Source organism: Symsagittifera roscoffensis, chromosome 6, assembly GCF_963678635.1.
Source record: "Symsagittifera roscoffensis chromosome 6, txSymRosc1.1, whole genome shotgun sequence".
Lineage (NCBI taxonomy): Eukaryota > Metazoa > Xenacoelomorpha > Acoela > Convolutidae > Symsagittifera > Symsagittifera roscoffensis.
The window spans coordinates 53019209-53043695 of record NC_087067.1 but is presented as its reverse complement, the minus strand read 5'-3'; the positions used below and the strand labels follow the sequence as shown (position 1 = coordinate 53043695).

General features: G+C 45.1%; 1 protein-coding gene across 1 annotated transcript in view; it reads right to left on the bottom strand.

Annotated features, from left to right (window-relative positions):
* The window catches only part of LOC134848570 (alpha-catulin-like), a 619753-nt gene extending 595485 nt beyond the window's left edge, over positions 1 to 24268 (bottom strand). The window contains exon 1 of the mRNA XM_063866084.1: positions 24242 to 24268. The gene's annotated coding sequence lies outside the window, so the exon portion shown is untranslated. The remainder of the gene's footprint in view (positions 1 to 24241) is intronic.
* Positions 24269 to 24487: the final 219 nt, after the last annotated feature.

Here is a 24487-nt window from a genome sequence, read left to right as displayed (position 1 = left end):
ACAAGAAGTTGGCAGAAGCGAAAAACGCTTGAAAGAAAGAACGGACGAACATATGACGAGGAACTTGTCGCGAATGACAAGAGAGGCGGAACAGAGGGAGTTACGCTTAAGAGCCGACATGGAGAAGTTAAGAATTCAGCAAGAGCAGTCTCTTGGGTCTCTTGACACAAAGATAGACGCGATGATGGAGAGGCGAACGCAGGCTATCATGGATAGGTTGGACGGGCTACTAAGCAGCAAGAGTGGACCAAAAGAAGGAGAGCCGAACTCGGGAGGTCCCAGCAGGGAACCGAGGGTGAACTTCAATGAACATCAAAGGAGGAAGGCAAATGGATCCACTAGAGGCAGGGGCAGTTCATCAGGCTATGCCACAAGGGGTAATACAGCATGGGGCCCGAACAGTAGAGCAAGTTCAACGGGGAACAGACAAACCTCGAACGGACGACCAACGCAAAGCACACATGCGACCGGGAGAAGCGATTCTGGCAACATGGGGCATACAAGCCCGAGGAGGAGTCACATGGGCCAAGCGGGAAACGCTCATGGTGATTCGGATTGCAGTGATGCACCGCACACAGAGCCTTCGACAAGGTGTGAGGACACTCAGGCGGGACACTCAAGGGATGCTACGGCAATGGCCACAGCATTTGAACCCCTGAACAGGTCTTTGGAGACATTCCTGACGCGGTTATCTAGAACCAATGAACGCAGTGAAAAGTCCAGAAGAGTCTTTAAGAAGCCAAGATGCTACAAGGACGAATCTGATGGCTGTATTGATACCTGGATAGAGGTAATGAAGCTGCATTTCGAGGAAGAGGACTTGTCGGAGAGACAGGAATGCAGCGCGCTCACCAGCAACTTAGAAGGGACAGCCCTGAACTGTGTCATGGCTAAGAAACAGTATCAACGTGACACTGCTGAGAAAATCTTCGAAATCTTGTTAAACCGTTTCGGATCAGGGGTGCAGGGGCACCAGGCGATGATGCGCTTCGAGAAACGGAGGCAACGAGAAGATGAAACAATAGACAAGTTTCTCGATGATTTGGAAATGCTGAGAAGACGCAGCCAACCGGATGAGTCAAACCGAAGGATGAACCTGGCCGTAGCCTCAAAATTCATCGATGGTGTGAAAAATGATGAACTTCGTACGATGCTAGCAACGCATTACACACCACTATCAACTAATGCGCCAACACCGGAGGAGTTGAGGCTCAAATCAAAAGAGTATCTTTTGTTGAAACCTCCTTCGAGATCTGGATATTACAAGAACAATTATGGCAATTTTAACAACGGACCAGCTATCCAAGGGAACAATTGGTACAAACCGAGGGATGATATGGACAAGAGAAGTTCTTGTGCTAATTGCAGTTCAACAGACCATCATGTGTCAGCATGCCCAGCTTACAAACAAGGCATGAAAGCAATAGGCTTTAGCCTCGAGGACGAAGATGCGTCAGAGTTGGATCATGAGGATTTCATGAGAGGAGTAATTGCGAAATTTGGCCCGAGGTGTTTCTTTTGTAACTTGGAAGGTCATTTTAAATCAGATTGTCCGCAATTCTGGGATGCAGTGGCAGACATCAAGCATCCAAGGCATGAAGAAGCTTTGTCAGGAGTGAAAGCAAGCAAGGCTCGACTTTTGGGCGAAGCAGAGGCACGCAGGAAGGACAAACCTCAAGAGCTGGCGGCAAAGAAAATGCAAGCAGTAACAGAAGAAGCACGTGAACCGGAACCAGCAACTGCGGCCGATGACTTCAAGATCGATTATAAGGCAGCCGCAAAGGATGCTTTAAATAGAGTACAGCAGGAATTGGTGACGAAAGAGATCGAACAAAAAGTGAAACTTGAACTGGAAAATGAAAAGCTTCAGGAGCAACTGAATACCTTCGAGGCAACGGAGTTCGAAGAGACGAAAACACCAAGCAGTTTAGATATGAAACTTAAAGTGATCTCCGGTAAGAGGTTCGGCATGGCGCCGCAGGGAAAGAAGATACAGTCGATAATCTCAGTGGCTGGACACCAGGTAATAAGAAATTTGAGTGAACCATCAGAGTTCACTTTAATGCATTTGGACACATATGCAGATTATCTGAGGCAGGTGGAGCCACGCACTGAGTCGAGAGCTGTGCGAGCACTACTAACGACGGGTGGCCCTCGCATGAAGAAACTTCATGGACGCTACTTGGAGGTCTATGGGCCGTATCAAATAATGCTGAACGTGGATGGAATCAGCATCTACACCAGGACTTACATAACAACAGATGATGACCAAATGGGGCAGATCTATTTGGGTGAAGAGGAACTCAAAGTCCGCAGGATAGGCCATGACGCCATGATGGAACAAGACGCGGTACATATTGGATATGAAGCAGATGTGACAGCACACCTGCTTGACACCAACGGAACAAAAATCGGAGTCACAGGGCTTCTGGACACAGGCGCGGTGGTGAGTGTGATGCCGATAAAAACCTGGGAGAGAATGGGCTTCACGCGGGAAGATTTGATTCCTACGAATCTCCGACTAGCCGCTGCAAATCGAGGAGCTATCTACGTAGCCGGAAGAACACCGGTGACGGTCCTTCACATGGGAGGACGGAACCTTTGGATGAGCTTCCTGGTGGTAGAGAATCTGGACGACGCCGACCAATTCATCTTGGGCAGAGATTTTGTCAGGAATTTTGACGTGATGATTGACTTGAACAACGGTCTAATACGGATTAGAAACCCGGACCGAAAGTATGTTAAGAGACCCATTAATAGGATAATAACAGATGAAAATAAGGTACCAGTTTTTTTGGATAGAAAAGTAAAGTTACAACCAGGACAAGCTGTAGTAGCGATTTTTAGAATGAGAAATTTAAATTCGTTAAGTGATAGTAAACAGGTTTGCTTAGTACCGAATCCAAATAGTCAGAGTTCGGTGATTTTAGGCCGGAGCTTCTCGGTAACGCGAAACGGACTGTGTGTCAGTGTGTTGTTGAACACACTGGACACCACGGTTTCAATCCAGCGTGGAAAGAAGCTTGGTTACGCATTGCCGATGAGGACCGACTATGAAGAGACACAAAACTTGAAGAAATATAGTGTGAAAGACTGTCCTTGTCATGCAAATAAAGATAAAATTTTAAAGAGGATTGATGAATTAAAATCTATTCGTAAATTGTTTTCAATGAAATCCGAAACGGACGACGGCTTATCAAGCTGCTCGAATTTTCCGGAACGCCCCTCGTCATGTGAACTAGATTCTCACAAACCGGTTTTGCCAGAAATAGAACATTTAAAAGGAAAAATAGGTGAGGGAGATTTTGAAAAATTGCGGGACCTCCTAGATCGGAACGCCAAAGTATTTTCAAAACATAAGGCGGACATCGGTTGCTGTAATTTCGTCGAACACGAAATCGAACTAGAAGAGGGCGCCATTCCCCATAGGGAAGGCGCAAGGCGAATGACGCCACATAAATCGGAAGCGTGCCGAGCGGAAATAGAAATGTTGCTTGAATACGACATGATAGAACCCTCGAAATCACCATGGGCTTGCGGAGTAGTAATGGCGAAAAAGAAAGGGGGGCAGCTTAGATTTTGTTGCGACTTTCGTTACTTGAACGCGGTAACGATTAAAGATGCGTACCCGATACCGCGAATAGACGAGAGCCTATCCAAACTTGGTGATGCAAAGTTCTCCACCACACTGGACTTGGGTTCTGCCTTCTGGCAGGTTCCTCTGCGAAAGAAGGACAGGGAGAAAACCGGATTCGCGTGCGAATTGGGGTTGTACCAGTGGAAGAGGATGCCCTTCGGCTTGTGCAATGCAACAGCAACTTTTCAAAGGCTGATGGCTCAGGCTTTGACAGGAGTGACCAAAAAGTACGGGAATCTCTTGATGTGCTACGTGGATGACGTAGTCATAGCGACACCAACCCTGGAGGATCACATTGATCGACTCGATGAGGTCTTCGGATGTATGAAAAGAGCAGGCTTGAAATGCAAACCATCGAAATGTGAAATCCTTAGGGATTCGATCAAGTACCTGGGAAGAATGGTGGACCGGCATGGTGTGAGGCCAGATCCAGAAGCAGTAGAGGCTGTGCTGACATGGAAAGCTCCTAGAACGGACACACAGCTCATGAGCTTCCTAGGGTTTGCCAATTACTACCGAGAATTCATAAAAGGATACGCGGACAAGGTGTACCCTATGCAGAAGCTGATGCGCAACAAAGGGAAAAAGTTCGAATGGAACGATGAGGCACAAGTTGCTTTCGAGAACATAAAGCGGGAACTGTGCGAAGCGCCAGTGCTGGGCATGCCTACAGAAAAGGGCATGTATGTTCTTGACACAGACGCATCGGTGGTGGCCATCTCAGGAATATTGCATCAAGAGCAAGAATGGAACGGAAGAACAGTTCTCCGTCCCATTGCATACGGCAGCAAAGTCTTGAGTGACACAGAGATGAAATATGGCGCACCAAAAGCAGAAATGTTTGCAGTAGTTACCTTCGTGGAGAATTACCGTGCATACTTGGGGAGCGCTCCCTTCAAGTTACGCGTGGACAACAGAGCGTTATCCTGGTTGAAAACCTACTCGATGGATCAGAGTTATATTGGTAGATGGATAGTAAGACTGGATGGCTACCATATGATAATCGAACACAGGATGCGTGATAAACATCAGAATGCTGACAGTCTCAGCAAGAAAACTGAGTTCTATGAAAGATTGGAGCAGAAGCAGGCCAATCAGGCGGAAGTAAAGGAGGGATTCTCGTTTCTGGACAAAGAAACTTATGAAGCGCTTCCCTTAACGAGATGGTTGGATAAGTCTGGACATCCAATTCCGGGGCATCCTGAGTTACCTGTAGAGAAAGCAGCCGAGATAAAGATCCTGTCAAGGGAGGACCCGGTCCCCTTGGATTTGTTGCTGCGCTCGAACCTGGTCCAGCAAGAACTCTCTCGCATGAATATAAACAGCCTCTCATTATTGGATAAAACGGTGCAAGTCACACCACAAGTGATGCGGATACTGGGTGGATTGTTAGAAAGAGAAGTGACCAGAGATGACCCCGAGTGGACAGCAGCAGTGGCATCGCTAACAGTCAGTGAGAAAGTGAAGATCATGCCGTCCAGACAACAGCACGAAGAGAACAAGAGGGATTGTAGGACAATAGTTCAGCAACTAGTATCCTCAATACCCCAGGAGATTTTAACCAGTACTTCTTACGGACAGAAAGGACAGGAGAGCGGCAAGCAAAAGAAAACTGTCACTTTTGTAGACCGGGAAAAAGAGGGTGAAGAGGTAGAACAAAATCTGCTGCAAGACTATTTGTCCGGGGAGAAGGATGAGGAGAAAAACCAGCGATCACAAGATCAACACCCGGGACAAGGAAATTTGTCCGGGGAGTCCGAGATAGACGAGAAAATTCCTGATGAGAAACAGGACCTAGAGAACAAAGTTTTGTCCGGGGAGTTCAGATGGATGCGAAGGAAGTACGGACATGATCTGGAGGAGCGTGCAGTCTCCAGCACAACACCTTCGACGGATGATAAGTCAGAAAGCTCAAGAATGAACACCTATTCAGACAGGGATTCGACCTCGGGATCAGAACTGTCAGAACTGGCGATACACACGCTACTAGTGGAAACTCGGGCGAGAGACCTGGACAGAGAGGTGTACCAGGATCCTGACAGTGATCGCTACCTAATACCAAGCGAAAGAGTCTTTGACAACGCAGCGGATGACTTAGAAACGATAGCGGTATCGAAACGTTCGATAAGCCTGTTGCCGCAGAAAGAGGTAGTCAGGACTGACCTTCAGCCATTTGAACAAGAAACACAACCGTTGGCGAAGATTTGGTGCGTTAAGATGGAAGAAGACACACATCAGCCCAATGAGATGAATTGTCAAATGAGGGTCATGAAGACATATTTGAAGGCGAGGTACAGACTCTCGGACCTACTAAGGGCGCAAAGAAATGACCGCATGACAAGTAACCTAAAAAGGTGGATAGAAAACGGTGCACCAGACAAAGGTGACCTAGAAGAAGACAGCTATAGGATCCTGAGACAATACTTCATGCAGAAGGAGGGGAGATTGTATCTGAACAAGGACGGGATCGTGGCTTGCAAGAGAAGAGAAGAAGACAAGGTCTTATACAATTATAACGCGATAGTGTTGCCACAACTCTTTCAGACAGAACTACTATTCAGGTCGCATGATCAGATGGGCCATCAAGGAATCGACAAAGTGTATCAGAGGATCCTGAAGCGCTTTGAGTGGCCTGGAATGAAAAAAGCATGTGAGAAATGGGTAACAGCGTGCCTGTCATGCCAACAGGTCAAGGATCCAAGGAAATTACGATTTCCTCTACAATCGATTGAGTCGTCTGAATTCAACGAGGTCGTGCAGATAGATCACCAGAAGATATGCATGACAGACAGCGGTTATAACCAAGTCTTGGTCATGATAGATCACTTCACGAAGTATGCAGAGGCCGTGCCCTGCATAACTGCCTCGGCGGAAGAGACATGCGACCACCTGATCAATACGTGGATAGCAAGACACGGATGTCCAATGACGTTTCAATCGGACAATGGAACGGCTTTCGTAGGCGAGCTTACGAAAGAGCTTATGAGACGGTCACAAGTCGCTCAGGCTCACTCCACGACATACCACCCTCAGACGAATGGCTTAGTGGAAAGACAGAATAGGACGTTAGTGTCGATGCTGAGGGTATATTGTTCCAGGTACATGACCGATTGGGACAGATACCTTCCACAGGTGATGGGAGCTTATAATAGCACGCAACACTCCACCACTGGAGTCAGTCCACACATGATGCTGACGGGACACGAGAAGTCTTTACCCTTGACATTCTTCTACCCAGAGTATGAGGGAAAGAAAACATCCCACAGGTCTACGTGAGGGATGTGATCAGACGCCAACAGGAGTTGAACGACTTGTGTAGACGAAACACTCAGCAGGCACAGGCAAGGCAGAGGAAAAGATTCGACAAGAAAGCAGCTGGTGCAAAGGCTTACTCGGTGGGAGACTACGTATGGGTATTTCAGAACGTTATACCACCGAAAGGGACAAAAAAGCTTCTGAAGAAGTGGAGGGGACCCTTCATGATTACAGAGGTGCACCAAGAGGGACGCTTTTATAGACTGAGTACTGACCGAGCCGCCCACTACGAGAACATCAAGCCACACAATCCATCGACAGAAGACTGGTGTATACCTGCAGACATGGAAGAAGGGGATTATCTAATGATGGATCCTGCTTGTGAGGTCAATGAAAAAGGCACCAGGGAGAAGAACGATGGAAACGAAGTCGTAGAGGAAGGTACGGATACACCATTGGACCTGGATCCCAACGAACAGATCGAAGCAGACGATGAAACCTTGCCCTACGCAGAGGAAGATTGGCAGGATTCCGAACAGACAGAGATTCCCAAGAACATGGAACCAGATATTCCGTTCACGATGCAGACTCGTCAGAAAGACGGGATGAGACCAAGAAAGAAATACAATCCTTACGGTGACGACTTTGTAGTGGATAGGATAGATCTAAAGAAAATAGTGGAGGAAGTAGTGGGTTTAGAGGAAATAACCGTGTCACAAGACATTGACATAGTCGATGATCACAACGATGAGTGGGTTGACGACTGGTCGAAACCCGAGGTGGAGTTCGACGATGAGCAACAGCAGTCAAATGAACAAGACCTGACGAACCTGCGTGTCTTAGAGTGGCTGAACGAAATGACATCAGACCCTGAAAAGACCAGCGTTACGATTCAAAACGTAGATCGCGAAAGCGCGAAATACATTAAGACCGAACGAGATGATCCTTCCTGGGCTGCCCAGGAAGGACAACTTCTCATTCCAGCTTCTAATCTTGACTTAATACCTGGTATGCGATCGACGGGGACGCCGATGGATATTTTTGTCCGGGGAGTGGGGGTAGGACTTACCCACGCTGAAAACTTGATAATAAAAAAATTGAGAATAGCAAGAGAAACAGGAAACTTAGAAGCAGAAACAGGTGAAGAACCTAAGAAACCTGACATAGGCAGGGTAGTCGAGTCATATTTTAATTTACCAAATGAATATTCTAGTAACATAATACTAACAGACAGTGATTTCATACTCACAAACAGAACATGTGCGGTAGCTATCACCGCAGACATGAGTTTTAGGACGGCGCTAGCGGCAGATTTTGAGAGGGAATATAAAAACGTGGAATTCCTTTGGAAGCAAAGACCAGGGATAGGGGGCGTAGCAGCCTTACCCCCGGCGGTGTCGCAAATACCGGGAAAGTACTTATGCTTCCTGGTAACGAGGGCGACAGAGAAGCAACACGTGGACCCAGAAAATCTAGTCTTGTCTTTGACGAGGCTGAGGGACTTCCTTGTGGAAATGGACGTGAAGGAGCTTTCGCTTCCAGTGTACGATCCAAATAGAGGAAGACTGCATCCTCGGGAATTGTACGCGCTTGTACACGTGATATTCTCTGATACGAACATACAAGTATATCTACATAAGAAATATTACTTAAGTATAGGCTGAGTGATGTGCGAGAGGGTGTTAGGCCAAAGACTAAGTTGTGTGTAATATGTGAGAGGTGCGTTATGTTATGTTATGTGTTAGGTTATTAAGATCATGGGTAAGTAGGGGTTAGTGACCATGAACAACTAAATGACGATCTTGGGAATAGATCCAAAGTTTGGACTGTCCAATCTTAGGTCGAATTCCAAAATTTTAGAAACCAATTGATTTTAATAAATTTTAGGATAAATATCTTTTTATCTGAACTGTCTTTAAGCAAATTTTAACGATGTATGTTAAGGTGAAATTGACAGGTGTGACATTCGTGATTTCTTTTCTAGATCCTGATTGATCATTTAATTGCTCACTTGAGTCAAAACTTGAAATCGAAATCGAAATCAAATCAAACTTGGAAAGAACAGTATGGACAATTTCAACCTGGATGAATTGATGGACCTGGCAGAGGCATATGTAGGACCGATGGTAGATGCGATCTATCGTCGGCTGATCGAACGAGACTTCGCTCTGGAGGACCCAGAGGTGGTCATGTTGCTGACCTGATTAACATCTTGGGGCACGACAACCGTGGGGACCGCCCCACGGAAGTCCTGTTGATGGCAGCATATGGAGAAAGAGGAGTACTAGACCGCCCGAACATGAGAGTGATGAGGTGGAGAAACGGGGCTCTCTCAGGGAGTGACTTGGCGAATGAGCCTGGGTTGGGAAGTTCTAGGACTTACCAACCAGGTGAGATGCCAATGCCCTCCAAGCCCAAACCTGGGCTGACGAGAATGCATCGGGAGATGAACAGCGAGGCGACCTCGTCTGGTTCACCACTGAGAGCAGCTGTGCCACCAAAAGGGGCGAAAGTAACACAGAAGGTTCAGACGAACCAAACCATACAAGATCTGGACGAGATGAACGATCAGTTGAGAAGTACGAAGAAGGAGTTAGACGATATGACGAAGACCATGCTGGCGATGGAGGAAGACCGGGACATGTGGAGAAAGTTGTTTGAAGACTGCAACAAAAAGCAGGGTCAAGAGATCGAACGCTTAAGGCAGGAATACAAAGAGCGATCGGAGCAGGTGGCGTTGACGACGTCCATTGAGAAAATGATACCTGCAAGGGATATTCCTCGTGGGCAGTCCCCGATGGAGCTCTTGACACCTCGAGAAATGAGTCAAACAACGGAGACACGGCTTCCAGCAGAGACGAACCGAGTAACAATCCCGGATCCTAGTGACACCTTGGGTGATCCCGTCGTAGAACAGACAGTGAGAAAACTAATAGAGACCGCTGGACGATTGGTCGCTAACAAGAATGCACCAGGTTCCGGGGTGACTGCACCCTATGGAACGATTGACGATACGGGCAGAGTACAACTCTCCCAGACAGTAATCAGACAAGGGATGAGTAACGTGACACCACTCATGGGGAACTCGAGAATCCCAGAGAGGAAAGTAAGGAAGATGCCAGCGAAGAAAGTGTCTCGTGTAATAGACGTGCAGAAGAATAATCAATTGAAGTATAGTTTCACGGGAGTTCCGGAGACAGATCCGAGAGCCTGCTTCAATCGAGCTACCTGGAGCCCGGCTGTGAACCTGCAGCAACCACCACTCGGGACATCTCACCTGATATTGGGAGACAGCTTAGTCAGAGTGCTGTCGAATTTGAGGACCTCATGGGTCACCACGGTGATGGCCTTTGGAGGCGCGACGATTGCCCAATTATATCGCATGGTGGAGCTGATGAATCCAGGGAAGATACCCAATGTGATGATCTTAGTTGGGACGAATGACATCTCCAGAGGATCAGATGAGCAGGAAGCACTGTGGGAAGCAATGATGGTGTGTTTGTTTACTACTCTCTGGCAGAAGTTCAGTTGCGCGGTACTGACCGTTTGCACGGTGCCAATGAACGCAAGAAGCCTGACAGCATCAGGAAGAAGGCACAACGAGGGAGTCATGAGATGGAACAACATCTTGAGAAACCTAGCAAATCGAAATGCCGGAAGAATGATCCTCATGGACATTGAACATGAATTGAGAGCCATGGATCAAGCCAGACTGACCACAGATGGCATCCACTTCGACAGTGTCGAAGGACAAGCTTGGTTGAATCGAGTCTTCCAAGAACGGTTGGATGAGCTGGAAGCAGAACTCTTTGACACAGGAGTGCTGAAGGAAGAGGGAACGGTGAGTGATACGGTGATCACCACCTTTGTGCCTCCTAACCTGGAAACACGCTTGGGTACGGTCCCAGCCGCCATAAATTACCGGCAACAAAGCTCCAGTGAACCAGGTCGAAGAACAGACGTACAAGATCGGTTGGGAGAAGCACCGATGAGGAGGACAATCCATCCTAGGAAAAGGATAGGACCTGTCAACCAACCAATCGAGGAAGTAGCAGGCACATCCAGATCGGACACTAGATCGGAGACGACGAGTACCAGTCGAGAGGAGAGACCGAGCAGAGGCTCATTGATGTGGTCGCGATCCATACCGTCTCCTTGGCATATATACAAAGAAGAACTAATGAAGCTGGACCTACAGAGAGTGAGCTTCATCGAAGATGCAAGGAGGATGCTGAATGGAGCGACGCTATCCGTCAGCAGATTGTACTCGATAACCGGCGTAGACTGGTTGATAGCCGCTAGCATAAATTTCAGCTCCACGACGGCCTTGAGGTTTGCCGACTTGGAGGGACTGCCCTCCAACAACACAATAGGACCTGTGAATGCAAGACCGTTGCAAGATGTGAGATTGAACCATGATGAGAGGAATCGTGAAGAAAGGCCAGGAAGATTCCTGACGGCGAGAGCGCCGATTGGACAACACGTGAAGATATTTAGGCAATTGACGACACCACCTGGTCATGTGAAGGAGAGAGTGTACCCAAAACTAGTGAACCAAGATGGTGATGCCCAGAGATATGGCGGATTGACAGCGATAAAGAAAGATGAGACCATCTTCGCCGCCTACGACAAAGCAGAGATGAGAAAGGCCAAAATCATGGTAGTAGCGAATTCAGAGTTCGTGTACACCTCTAAGTCTTTGTTTTGGCCGGACGTCATAATGCTGGCCGCAGTTGACCTAGACCTATTGCAATCAGTGTTATTGGCTATAGGGGTACAAAGGCAGACAGAAATGAACCCGATAACGATTGTGTTTGCTGGCATCAATGACCATCTACACAGTAGAGGTTTTCTGAGCAGGCTCAGAGATCCTGCAACAGCAGAAAACGCAGTATGGCCAGCGATAAAAGACATCCTGGAGTCAATGGGTGAAGTGGTAGACGCGACAAAGGAGGGATCATTCAATAAAGTGACGTTGAGAGTAGTATTTGCGTTGTCTCCGGGATATGCATATCTCCCGGATGGACTGAAATTTGTGTATGCAATGGTAGCCTTACTTTCGGAGGGAAAATATGATGTGATCATATCAGCCCCGAATCGCATGATAGAAATGGAGAACCTGAGGCCACTTAAGGCTGAACTGCCGGCAGTATGGTCAGATATCTCAAACGCGATGAGAGGGTTCAAGGACCACGCGTTACACATGTTGGTGTTGGACGAAGTGCTGGGGTTGGAACTGTCCAACTTCAGTCGGCAACTCAAACTGAAACCAGGAATAGATGACGACCATCGAGTGATCACGGCGATGTCCAACGACTTGTGGTTCCGAGCAATGGAAGTGGCGAGTGAAGACACGAGAAGAAAAAATTCACTGGAGACGAGAGCTCATCTGGAAGCGATGGTGCTGAGAACCAAGCCGGAAGCAAACCAGTGGCTACACCTGAATCCGAGAGTAGCGGCATTGGGTGCAGATGCTTTTCAGCAAGGCCCAGTAATGATCACTAAGATACACGCCTACTTGTTGAAGGAGGTGAACCTGGCGGAAAATGCCGGAGAAAAGACAGCTGAGTTCGTGAACAGAATGTGTCAGATTACTCTGGAAACCTTCTGGACCCAGGAAGTGAAAGGACAGGAGGGATTTGAAAGGACAGACAGCATGCTAGAAGGGTTGGGAGCCGGATGGACCGCGTCCTTCTTGGCAAAAGTCTACCCGAAAGTCTCGCACTACTTGATAAAGGAATTCCTCCAAGCGGTAGTGAAAGTATCGATAGTGGAATTAATAGCCCTGTTTGTGACATTTGGAGCGGAGAATTTCGTGAAAGGACCGGTGATACTGCTTACGGATGGAATACAGAACCTGCGACTAGATGGACTTCTGACATTGATCGCAATAACCCACGGAAACTTGGGAGGACTGATGAAACTGGCACGTTGTCCAGAGCAGATGAAAGAGAGAGTGAGGAATCTGGATATGAAGAAATCCACAGACTCGTGGAACAAAATAAGAGATCTGAGACACACTCTTATCCAGTATCTCTTGCAGCAAAATCGCTTTGGAACCGGAGAAGACGAGACAATTGAAAGAGAGGAAGATGTTAGACGACATGTTGGAGGCATGCCGCTGTTAACAGATTTGAGCTTAGCTATGAGAATCGATCCCTTGGCGCTGATCAGAGGAGTCACGGAGTTCGTGACAGTGATCTATGGACCAGCAGTCACCTTTGCGTTCCCTGACGTTAAAGTGGAAGCATATAGGAGGTCGGTGTTGCACCTGAACCTCATATCGGCAGTGGACGGTAGTACACTGAACTGGTGTGAGCAGCACGCATTGCGAGAGCTCATGAGTGAAGATCTGTTATTTGCGAAAATATCGGAGCCAGAGATGACAGTCATCAATTTTGACGATCACTTCTGTGACCGCATGGGAGAAGTAGAAAGAGGGCACATCGAGGTGTTTCCAAAGCTTTGGAATCTGAGGCCCTATGACAAAACGAATGGCAAAATGACCAGAGTGCCTCGTCTCACAGCAGCGTATCACAAGGTGAGAGAAGAGACGAAGGACTGGGGCGATTACAAGAAGCTACCCGAAGCAATCCCTGAATTCCCTCTGATAAGAAGGATGTTGCTCGGAGCAGTCTCCGTAGTACAAACTCCTAGGTTGAGAGCATTCGAAACCAATGAAAGGAGAGTAGGGAATTTCTCGGCGACGATGGATCCATACTTCGTGGGGATAAATGCCGCCGTGTTACAGTACACACGATTTGCGTACACGGATCAAGCGACGAGAAGGCGAATAAGCAACGCTGCTACTCCCAAGCCTGAAGGATTTGATGAGGAATGGAGGGGACTAGGCTTAGCTCCAATGAGGATGAGAGGCAGGACTGAATTGCCTGAAGCCTCAGTAATCCTGACCAGTGTGAGAAAAGAGATGAAAGCTGCTGGAGTATTGCAGACGAGAATTTTCCTAGCACCCTTCGGCTGCGAAGAAATCAAAGTGGTCCATGGAGAAGAGGAAGATAAATCAGCCGGTACATTGCTCATACCGAGATTCCAGGAAGAAGCTGACAATGACAAACAAGGACCATCGAACTCGAATAGGGACAAGTCAGAAGGAGATGACGGACAGGGTGGAAACCGTCAGACTGAAGAACCCATGCAACAAGATCAAGCTGGTGGGGAGGACGACAGGGCATCGACAGGAGGAACATCCAGCCTGGATTTCAATATCTTCAGTGATCTTGAGAATAATGCAGACACGTTGGAAACGACTGAGCCAGCGGATGAAGGCATCTCGACACTGGAACCTCCGTCAGCCTTTGAGGAGATGAAACGGAATTTGCCGGAGAGCAGCTCTCCTGGCAATACAAGAAATAACGATCAGAGAATCCTCATGGAATCACCTCGGAGGAGAAGAATAGAGGCCTCAGCCAGAGTACCTTTCTTGGGAACGCTACCTGAAGAAGAATGGGAAGTACATCATCGAGACCACGAGAGTAGGACGGGATGTAAGCTGGACAGAGTGGCGTTCATGGAAGAAGTCTGGACTGTGATTCAGAGCTATGGGACCCAGTCCATTCTCAAAACAGGTCTCAATCAACCCTTGATGAGAGAAGTACTTGACAAGCTTGATGAGTGTGAAGGGAGACTGAGTGAGTTATTGATCGACTCAGCCACTGATGAGAGTGAAGCGAATTCTCCCATCAAGATGACACCGCAGGATAATGAAGGAGAGGTGGTGTACCTGTCAAGGACCAGGAGAGGAACGATGCGATCGAAAATGGTGATTGATAAAATCAATGCGATGAAAATGAAGTTAGGCAGCAGAGTGATGCCGAGGAGGATTGGAAAGACGAAAGTGGATTCGGAAATATCGATGAAAGCTGGTAACTCAGCGAAAAGAAAACGAGTCGAGGAAGTCATGGATTTGGGGCAAGGTGATTATCAATTGTCTGGCACAGATAGAATATTAACTGATATAGCGATGGTGCCACCCATTCTAATGGCGGGGATAAAGTCAACCGGTTATAAATCCAAAAGGAGTGACCGCACTCTGACTGGAGCAACTTTAGAAATGGAAATACTCAGTCAATGTGGAGAGAGTAAAATGAGGGACTTCAAACCATCTCCCATGAATCATGGAAAAGGGAGTGTTGCAGGACAACTGACACCAGTGGAATACAACCGACTAACAGTGTCGGAGACAGTGTCGATAGATGAACCCACCGGTGGATACATGGAGATGTTGGAATACCGGAACTCGGCTAGAGGGTATGTAGTGGCCCTGGAAGACGAAAAAGCCATGGAGGGTTATCTGGAAATGATGTTGCAAGGCACCACCCTCAAGCAGAAGGCGTATGGAACTTTGGCGTCGTCTGACGTAGAGGCGGAGACGATCGAGCAGTTAGTGAGCCTTCCATGGAAAGCAGTAGTATTGAGGTATTTCGAAGAAGAAATGAGGACTACGCCAAGAATACATGCTCTCGTGGCAGTACCTTACGTAAGGACAGAATTACAACTCAGGCTCGCCTGGTGCATGATGGGACTGACTCGCGAAGAGTATGATTCGGAAGAAGGGAAGAGATCAAAGGAGGAAAAGGTTTTCCTTATGACGAATCTGAGGGATCTGATAGTCCAGGAGGGGGCGGCGGTGGCGTGTGCGAAGCGGAGAGACGCTCTCTGTTTCATTCGATTCCTGATAGAGCAGATCTCGGTGCCTGCATTGAGCACTTGTGTTAGGATGTTGAAGGAAGGCGATGAGCGAACGAAAGCCATGTTCTTACTAGCAATGCTGGATATGCAGCAAAGTAAACCGATGAGGGTGAACATGAAAGAACCTGAAGAATTGGAACCCATGAAAAAGATAGACGAGATCAGGAGATTCTCAAACAAGGAGTTGAGGCTCACTAAAGAATCTATGGGAGCCTTGCCGAAATCCAGTGAATACTGTGGACCGATCAAGAAGAAGTCATATAGCTATGTATCCGGGATCATAGGGATAGCGTACAATCCTTTCCTGAGTGAAGACATACGTGATTGCTTCTTTGATTATGAGCAGGCGGTGTTACTAAGATTCTGGACGTCCAGAATTGTGACGACTAAGAGCGTTAACAATCCACAGGCCAAATTGGGATTGGTCTTGGAAGAAGAGGTGACTGCACCTTCAGTACCAAAATCCGACAAGAGAGTGGAATTTGGGTTGGGATTCTCAGATGAATTACTGAGAACGAGCTTGATGGCAGTGTGGGAATTGATGAAGCCATCGTGGTGTCCTAGTCCCAACGCTGACTCAAAATTACGGGCGACACAGGACATACAGAGGGAACTGAATGCGGACTGAAACCTGCGTGACCTCAACATCATATATAATGTGATGATAACAGCCTCTAAGAGCAACGGAGAAGATAGAGTGGAGTTGCCTGGCTGGGGACCAGAAGACTGGGTCAAACCTGGTAGCTGTCTGGCGGAAGTCTGTGGACTAGAGGGTCACGTTTGTGGAAGTCTAGACTGTGTGAAAACCCTGGAGAAACAACACAAGCAGTTGACGGTATTGTTTGGAAATGTAGTGATGAAAGCAAGAACGGAAACGGAACTGATAGCAGATTGCCATGGAGGAACCGATGTGAATCTAGTGACAGCACTAGGATTCTACAGCATGTTTGGTTCTTTAGAGTCACTATTGAATCTAGAACAGAAACATGAGATGGTCACAGCCATCAGCGTAGAAGTATTCCCAGGAGTTCTGCAGACTGAGCAGAAGTATATAGGAAAATGGAGGGAAGCAATCGAAACGGAGATGAGCATCAGACACAGCGAAACTTATTGTAGACCATCAGGAGCACGATATTTGGTGGGTTCAACGTTGGCTCCAATGTGCAAGAGCAGATACCCTGTACATTTCGTGGCTGTGGACGTGAAGAGTACAAGAACGATCGTGGATCAAGCTTTCTCAGTGCCAAAGTGCGTGAGATTGGCGAGAATGTCTGAAAAGTCTTACGAGTTACTATGTAAGATGTTCTCAGCAGTTCCAGAGAGAACCAAAGAGGAGTTGGAGTCAATACTAGGAAAGAAGTTCATGGGATATGTGAGCGGGAACTTCAGTGACTTTGAAAAACAGAAACAGAGAGGATCAACTGTCACAGATTACAATGCAGTAGATGAGAATGATGAAATCCACCGAGTGATGATGGAAGTGGAACCATTGCTGGAAGCTTCAGGAAAACGCAATTGGAGGAGCATCATGTTGACACATGACGAGTTTCCTTGCCACTGCTTGCTGCAGACCTGGTGGTATCCCAAGCGTAGTAATTTGGTGTTGATCTGGGACTCTGGAGAGCTGCTCTCCATGGGTTTACCAGATTCATCACAGCCCATAACAATAGTGATAGTGGGAGTTATGATGGCGATACGATGGCTGGAAGCTCATGTGAGAGAAAATAATAGACAGGAGGCACCGACGAGAGAACAATTGCAGAAATTAGATTGTCTAAAAGATTTAGATCTTTTTGAGACAATGTGCAAGGTTCTAAACATTCCGATGGAAGTGAAGAAGATATGGGCAAGAAAACGATTGATGCCATGGTTCAGAGCTAACATGACTGCATGGTTGTACGAGTATGCGAAAAAGCATATGTCGAAACATGGCAGAGTGTACAGTGAATATCAGCTGGACATTGGGGCAGGAGCTTTCAAGCGAGCTTTCGTGACCCATCGGAATGCAGTGACCACCGCTGTGAAAAGAATTTCCAGGACGAGCGAGCGTAGTGGAAATGAGAAGGCAGAGATGCTGAAAGAAGATTTGGAGAGAAACGTGACGTTGTGTCTCCACAACAGCTTCTGTAGAAACAGAGAATCAAACGTGGATCCCCTACCTTGCTGTAAACAGAGGGTGGAAGAGCAGAAGTGTTGGAGGACGGCTTCCAACAGCGTCAGGATAGTCAATGACGTGCTACAAGACACGGAAACCGAGAGTGCGGAGTCAGTGTCACAGGAGGAGGAAATGGAGCATTGACGAATGGTCGAGAAAACAAGAGGCAGCAAGAAAGAAAATTAGAAGAATTTAGAAGTTTTAGAACTTCTAAACGACGAAAAAAGAAGAAAACAAAGGGATGATGAAGAAAAGTTAAAACTGAGAATTGTTTTATGTGTGTGAAAAACTCAAGTGAGAAACCAAGCAACCAAGTTGTAATTGAAAACTGAAACATTTAGTTGAGTTTTGGAATTGTTGCATTTATAAATTTGCATTTTGGTTTTAGTTGAAGTGGCTTTAGAGACACTCACTTATTATTTATTTAGAAAGGCTTGAGGGAAGAGTATATTTAAATATTCCAGCCTGCATGATTGTTTTTAATCACTTAGGAAGACTGATAACTTTGTGGTGACATGAAAAACTTGAGTAACTTCTTGAGGAGGGAGGTTGTTGCATTGTTCTTTCTAACCACAAAGTTTCTTAGTTTTAATACTCAGGACAATAGACAAGCAAGATTTCTGAAGGGAAGGAGCATAGTAGGATAATTTTAGCTTGTTGGTTGGCAGGACTGTGCTGCAAGCCAACACCTTTTAAATCTAGGAGAAAAAGTTTCAATCGGGACATTGACACTGGAAGTCAGAAAATATGTTTTATCTTAAGTCATATCCTCAATGTGCAGATTAATGAAAGAATTTGAAGGCTATAGTGATGTAGTATGATGCCATTTATATTCTGCAGTGAGTCGATGTGACGTAGATAAAAGTAAGTTCGTGCATTTTGTAAATTCTGTTCGATGACACTGTAACCATTTAGAACATTGCGCGATTCAATGAGGACATTGACCGGACTGTCCGGGGAGTATGTGACATTCGACCAGAATGGCCAAAATGCAATTTATGCAGGATTCGAATTTTGAGCAGTAAGCCTTCCGAGTTGATGATTTCGAAGGATTAGCGACGTTATTGGAACGTTTAGCCAAACGGTGAGGGCTAGAATATTCTAGTATTTTAAATTTTCAAAAATTCGAATGATGACGTCACGTTTCTGAGAAATGCTGAAACGGCCATTTTAACAAAAAAGCGAGTAAAAAACAGAACAACTTTTATCTGCGATTGCGAACAGTACGAAAATCGAGATTGGAAAACGACAACGAACTACAGAATAGCAGAGAACGCTCCGAGTTGCAACTATTGTGCTGCTACAATAGTTGCAAGACCGTTGCCAACAACGGTGAAGGGTGAGAACCAGCCTTCCGGATTAGCAAGAAATCAAGAGTAAGGAGCTTGATTCGGCGGATTCAAGAATCCGGAAGGGTCTCGGGACGGAAACTTTTATTAACTCACATAAACTTTTAGCATCCTGTCATGTCCTGACTTGAATTTAACTGATATTTTGATTAGTTTTGACAAGGATGAGGTGCTAGGAGTTGGGGGAAAGGGTTGATCCATCTTCGATGGAGATGATGATTTTTATCTACTGAACAAAAACAATAGTAATATGATAAGTAGTAGCCCTGTTTTTAGGAGTGACCTCGTGGTCTGGGGATACAGAGACCCAGCCATGAGCTCACTAATTTCGCATGTAATTCAGTTAATTTGAGCGTTCTGGTCGAAGCCGGAGAACAGTAACGTTTTTGTCAGCCTGATGTAAGAAAGACCACCGAAAAGTACTGGCTTGGTAGAGACGGTGAAAAACATGCAAAGCTCTGTTTAGACGCTAGCCAGTCGTCTTAAGACTTAGTTTTGTTATCCGTCGATATGTATCTTCCGGGCGAATGTTACAAATCCGGAGAACATTCAAATTATGGTTCCCTCAAACGACCCAAAATTAGGTGAGTAAGCCAATAAAATCAAGCTGAAATCATTTAGGTCGAAAAGATTTTTAAGCTAGAAAAAAAGGCAAATGTTCGAAAAATTGCAGGAGTGAAGAAAAACAGCATTGCAAACCGAGGCCATTTGATCGAAAAAACATTTAACACAGAGGCGAAGCTTAGCAACAGTTGCGATACAACAAAAACAGTGCGTTTCAAGATCTTGAAAAAAAAGACATAGAAGAAAAAGACTGAAAAATTCAATTAATAATAATAATAATAATGAAGGATTTAGGATAAGTTCCAGGGGAATTGCTTCCCTGTCACTTTCAGTTTATTGAGTCTCATAGAAATTCAGTTTTGCAGTATTGATGCAGTTTGTGCAGTCGCAGCATAATCTCCAGGTGCAGGTGAGGTTTTCGTTGAATTTCGCATTGAAGTAGCGCCAGTAGATAGTTGTCAGTTCTTCTTTGCATTGCGTTGATTTGATGACATCTTGGTTGAGATGCCTATTAAATATATTTGAAAGTGAACATGCTCGTTGCCAAAAATCAGATTCGCATTTTTCAGTCGGAAGCATTTGCTGGTATAAAAGGGTATTGCGTGAGATCTTGTTATGCCTGTATCAATAATCTGTACATACTTCTCCCAATCAATGTCAGTTTTCGAGTTGATAATCCTAGCAAAAAGTAAAACAACATGCATTTCATGATATACGGACAGTGGTAGTAAGTGAAGTCTTTGAAGACGCGATTTATATGAAAGCTTGTTTGTGCCTAATAAACAGATATTTGCTCGATGTTGAACCTTCTCAGTGAGTGCCAGTTCAGACTTAGATGGTTTCCAAAGAGACGATGCATAGCTGATTATTGGCACTACATATCCTCTGTATGCATTCTTCTTAGTGCTTATGGTCGAGCTATTGTCTAGGTTTCTTTATAAAGAGAAGAAAGCTTTTAGCGATTTAGCGGATCTAGTTTTAGCGTGTTCCGTCCAAGACAGGTTGTTTGGGACTATAAGTCCAAGATCTTTCATAAGATCCGTTCCTGGTATATTCTGTTTTTTCATGCAAACAGACACACTGCCTTTAAACTGAAGGGTTTTGCATTTACTTAGGTTCAAACACATAAAATTCTTGGAGCACCAGTTCCAAATTTTATTCGAGTCGATATTCAGGGTTATTGCGTTATCTGAGACAATTTTATAGTAGTCAGCATTAGCCGAAGCAGTTGGACATGGCCACCGTTGGCAGGTCATTTATGTACAAAATAAACATGAGTGGGCCAAGTATTGATCCCTGCGGAACCCCACTTGTTATTGGCTGTAATTTTGAGATGCAATGCCCGATTCGCACCTGCTGGTATCTATCACTGAGATAATTTTTCAGTAGACCAAGGCACGCGCCACTGAAGCCGGTATGAGAAAGCTTTTCAATTAGTTTCAGGAGGTTGACTTTATCAAACGCCTTTTCAAAATCGAGATACAGGGATGAAAGGTTATTTACATTCTTGTTGTCGTACATTAGATAGATTTCGTGGAGATAGAGTATGATGTTAGTAATGGTTGAGCGTTTCAATCAGAAACCATGTTGTGATTTATGCAGCAGTTTTTGCACCTTCGAGTACATTTTATCAAACATCAGTTTTTCTAATACCTTCGATGTAGCATTCACAAGACTGATTGACCTAAAATTGGAGACTACCTGTTTGTTATTTTCCTTGTGGATAGGCACTATTTCACTTACTTTCGAAGTAGATAGGAATTGCTGCTTGTTCGCAATCGTATTGAAAAGTAACATTAATGATTTTGAGATGGAGCTCCAGAGCTGTTTAAAGAGCAGGTTTCCCATTCTATCAGGTCCTTATGACTGGTTTATGTTAAGATTTTTTAAAATGTCTTCTATTTCGATGATATTAAAATGAAAATGATTTAGGAGGGTCGCATTATCACTGTCTAGGTTTGAATCATATGGAATGTTGCTGTAGACGGAATGGAAATACCTGTTGAAAAGTTCAGCTTTATCTTGGTCGGAGCGAGCTTTTTCACCATCAAGATACATTTCACTAGGCACAGTAATAGAACGCCGAACGTTACGCAGATATTTTTGAAGTTTATCAAACCGCCCTTCTTTGAAAAGTTCTCTCTCATGGTTTTGCTGATCCATCAGAAGAGCATAGGCCAGGTTTGTTTGCGATTTTTCCAACTTCCTGAGGTTAGCTTCGCTCGGCTTTTTAGTATAATTATTAGTTAATGTAGCTCGGATTTTAATAAGATTAGAGGTCGAGGGGGTTACCCAAGGCGCCAGGGACAGCCGATGTTTAGTTTGCAAGTGAATGTGCTTTATTAGAAAACTATAAATCCACTGGTACCACAGTTTAGTCATAACATCGACATTGCTGTAGCAGTATGGCATGAAAGGCTCCTCAGCTATTTGATCGTTTATGGCTCTCCAGTCGGCTTTTGTATAAGCAAACTTTGCAAAGTCGAGTTCAATTTCATGTGGTCTGTCGCGACGGAACGATTCGTTAGACTGAAATTGAATCCTTGCCTTGTAAGGCAAGTGATCGCTGGCTAAGTGGCTTTTCAGAAAGTTATCAATGCAAACATCAGAAAGGATATCCCCATTATTGCATAAGATCACGTCCAGTAAGTATTTTCTATGGTCGATTTTAATCGCTTGTTCATAGTTAAAGCTGCAGAGAGCATCCAATACCACCTGTTCATTCTCAGCTCTGGATGTCATTGTAGACCAGTCAATTAGTGCAAAATTAAAGTCTCCTAATAATATCACATTTCGAACTGAGTTTTCTTGTTGCACATATCTGATATGGTTTAGAAGTATCATCAGTTTATTTGCTGACCAGCAGTAGGAACTGTTTGACGGTGCGCTATATATGCAGCAGAGTAACAAGGGAATTTTGAAGTGAAGTATAGTGATTACACAGTCTGGTGAGTCAAACATGATTCTCGTGTGGGGTATATTCTTTTTCACTCCAATGAGGACTCCTCCATGCTTGGTATTACCATTTTAACTGGGACGGTCATTTTTATGTATATCAAACTTCGGCAGAAAGAGCGCTTCATTGTCTAAATTTTCGGTGAGCCAGGTTTCCGTAAAGCACACTATATCATAGTTATCATTAACTTGTAGACTATTTGATAGGTCAGCTCTTCTGTTGTAGTCTAGGATGCTTCGTACATTGAATAAAAGAACAGTTGCGTAGTGGTTTATTCAATCATTAGCCTCCTTTGGGTCCTCATAGACAACCCATTTGTTGTCTTGTCGTATTAACAGTTTCCCATCGAGGATCCTGAGGTCTTTTTTGTCGATTTCTTCGTTAATAAGTTCGCGACGTTTTTGTAGCGCCTCATTTTCTAGTGTTGCTTCCTCTCGTGATAGCTCACGACTGAGATAGACTGGCATATCGTACATTTTTAGTTTGTTTGCCGAGGAAAGAATAAGCCGGCGCTGCCAAGGATTGGACGATTTGACTAGGATTGTTCGGGTTTTCGTATCGTTTCGTGGTCCAAGTCTCAGTAAATCGTTGATGTTGCAGTTAACTTCAATGTGGGCAAATACCTGCTGGATTTCTGCAAGGTCGTGTTCCTGACGCTTTCTAGGATCTCTGTCGTCTGATTCTTTGATTCCTCGCACTCGTATTCCCTCAGGGACCATTGTTGCTTCAGGTGTTTTGCGAATGGTTGCTGCTGGTTGATTTACTTGCGTTGTTTTAGGTGGATCAGATTTTTCGATCATTGCAGTTTTGATTTCGAGAAGAGAATTTTTGAGTTCAATCATTTCTTTCTCAATGTTCTTAATTTGACTTTGATTGGTTTCACTTACCTCCATTTTTGCAATGAGAGAAATGATTTCATCGCGTTTGTTTTGCTCCACAAAGTCATTGCACAATAGCATTACATTTGTCTTCAATTCAGTTATTCCAGCTATTGCTGTTGCACTCAGATTGGTACATTTTGCGGTTAGGTGAATTTTGCAAGAGCAAGCTATACAGATGAAAAGTGGGTAACGTGCACGCACTGGTCCTTTACATATTTTGCAGGCTTCATCGGAAGCCGAAGTTACTCGGGAACGAGTAGCAACTTTCGCTTTATCGACCATTACAACGACTGGGAGAATAGATAGGTAAACCTATGGTTCCCGAAAGGGGAGTCCTGCGGTTTACTGTTTCTACTCTGAGGCTGGGAACAGATATGTAAACCTATGGTTCCCGAGAGGGGAGACCAGCAGTTCAGTTTCTATTCAACGAGAAAAACTTAATTAATAGGTGCAGTTGCAATTCCGAAATCGACACTCAAATGTTGCTAGGTGACCTTCTCTATTGCACTAGTCTGAGTATTTTGTGTAAGATCGTATTTACCCTTTTCCGGCAAGAAGTCGATCACATTTCCAATCCGAGCTCCAGGTGGAGACAAAATGTTGAAATTCGGAAAAATTAGATTCCTTACTTGAGAGTCTGCAATCAGCAGGTTTCTAGATGAAGACGTTCTGAATTGATGATAACGTCTATACATTTACACGGAGCAACCACGGCTACTCCGGAGAAACATTAACCTATTTAATAAGTTTATCACAACAATTGAAAAATTACATGAAAAAAGTCCGAATAAAACTTCATTCATGTTTGTTTTGAACGCTGTACAAAAACCTTCATGTTTAAACAACCTTAAAAGAATTAAGAACCATTTACTGATGTGAAAATGTTCACGGCCGATCCATAATTAAATCGGAAGAAAAGTCCATGTTTTAGAAAGTAAACAAACAAAAAAATAAGAATACAAACGATAGTCCGACAATTCA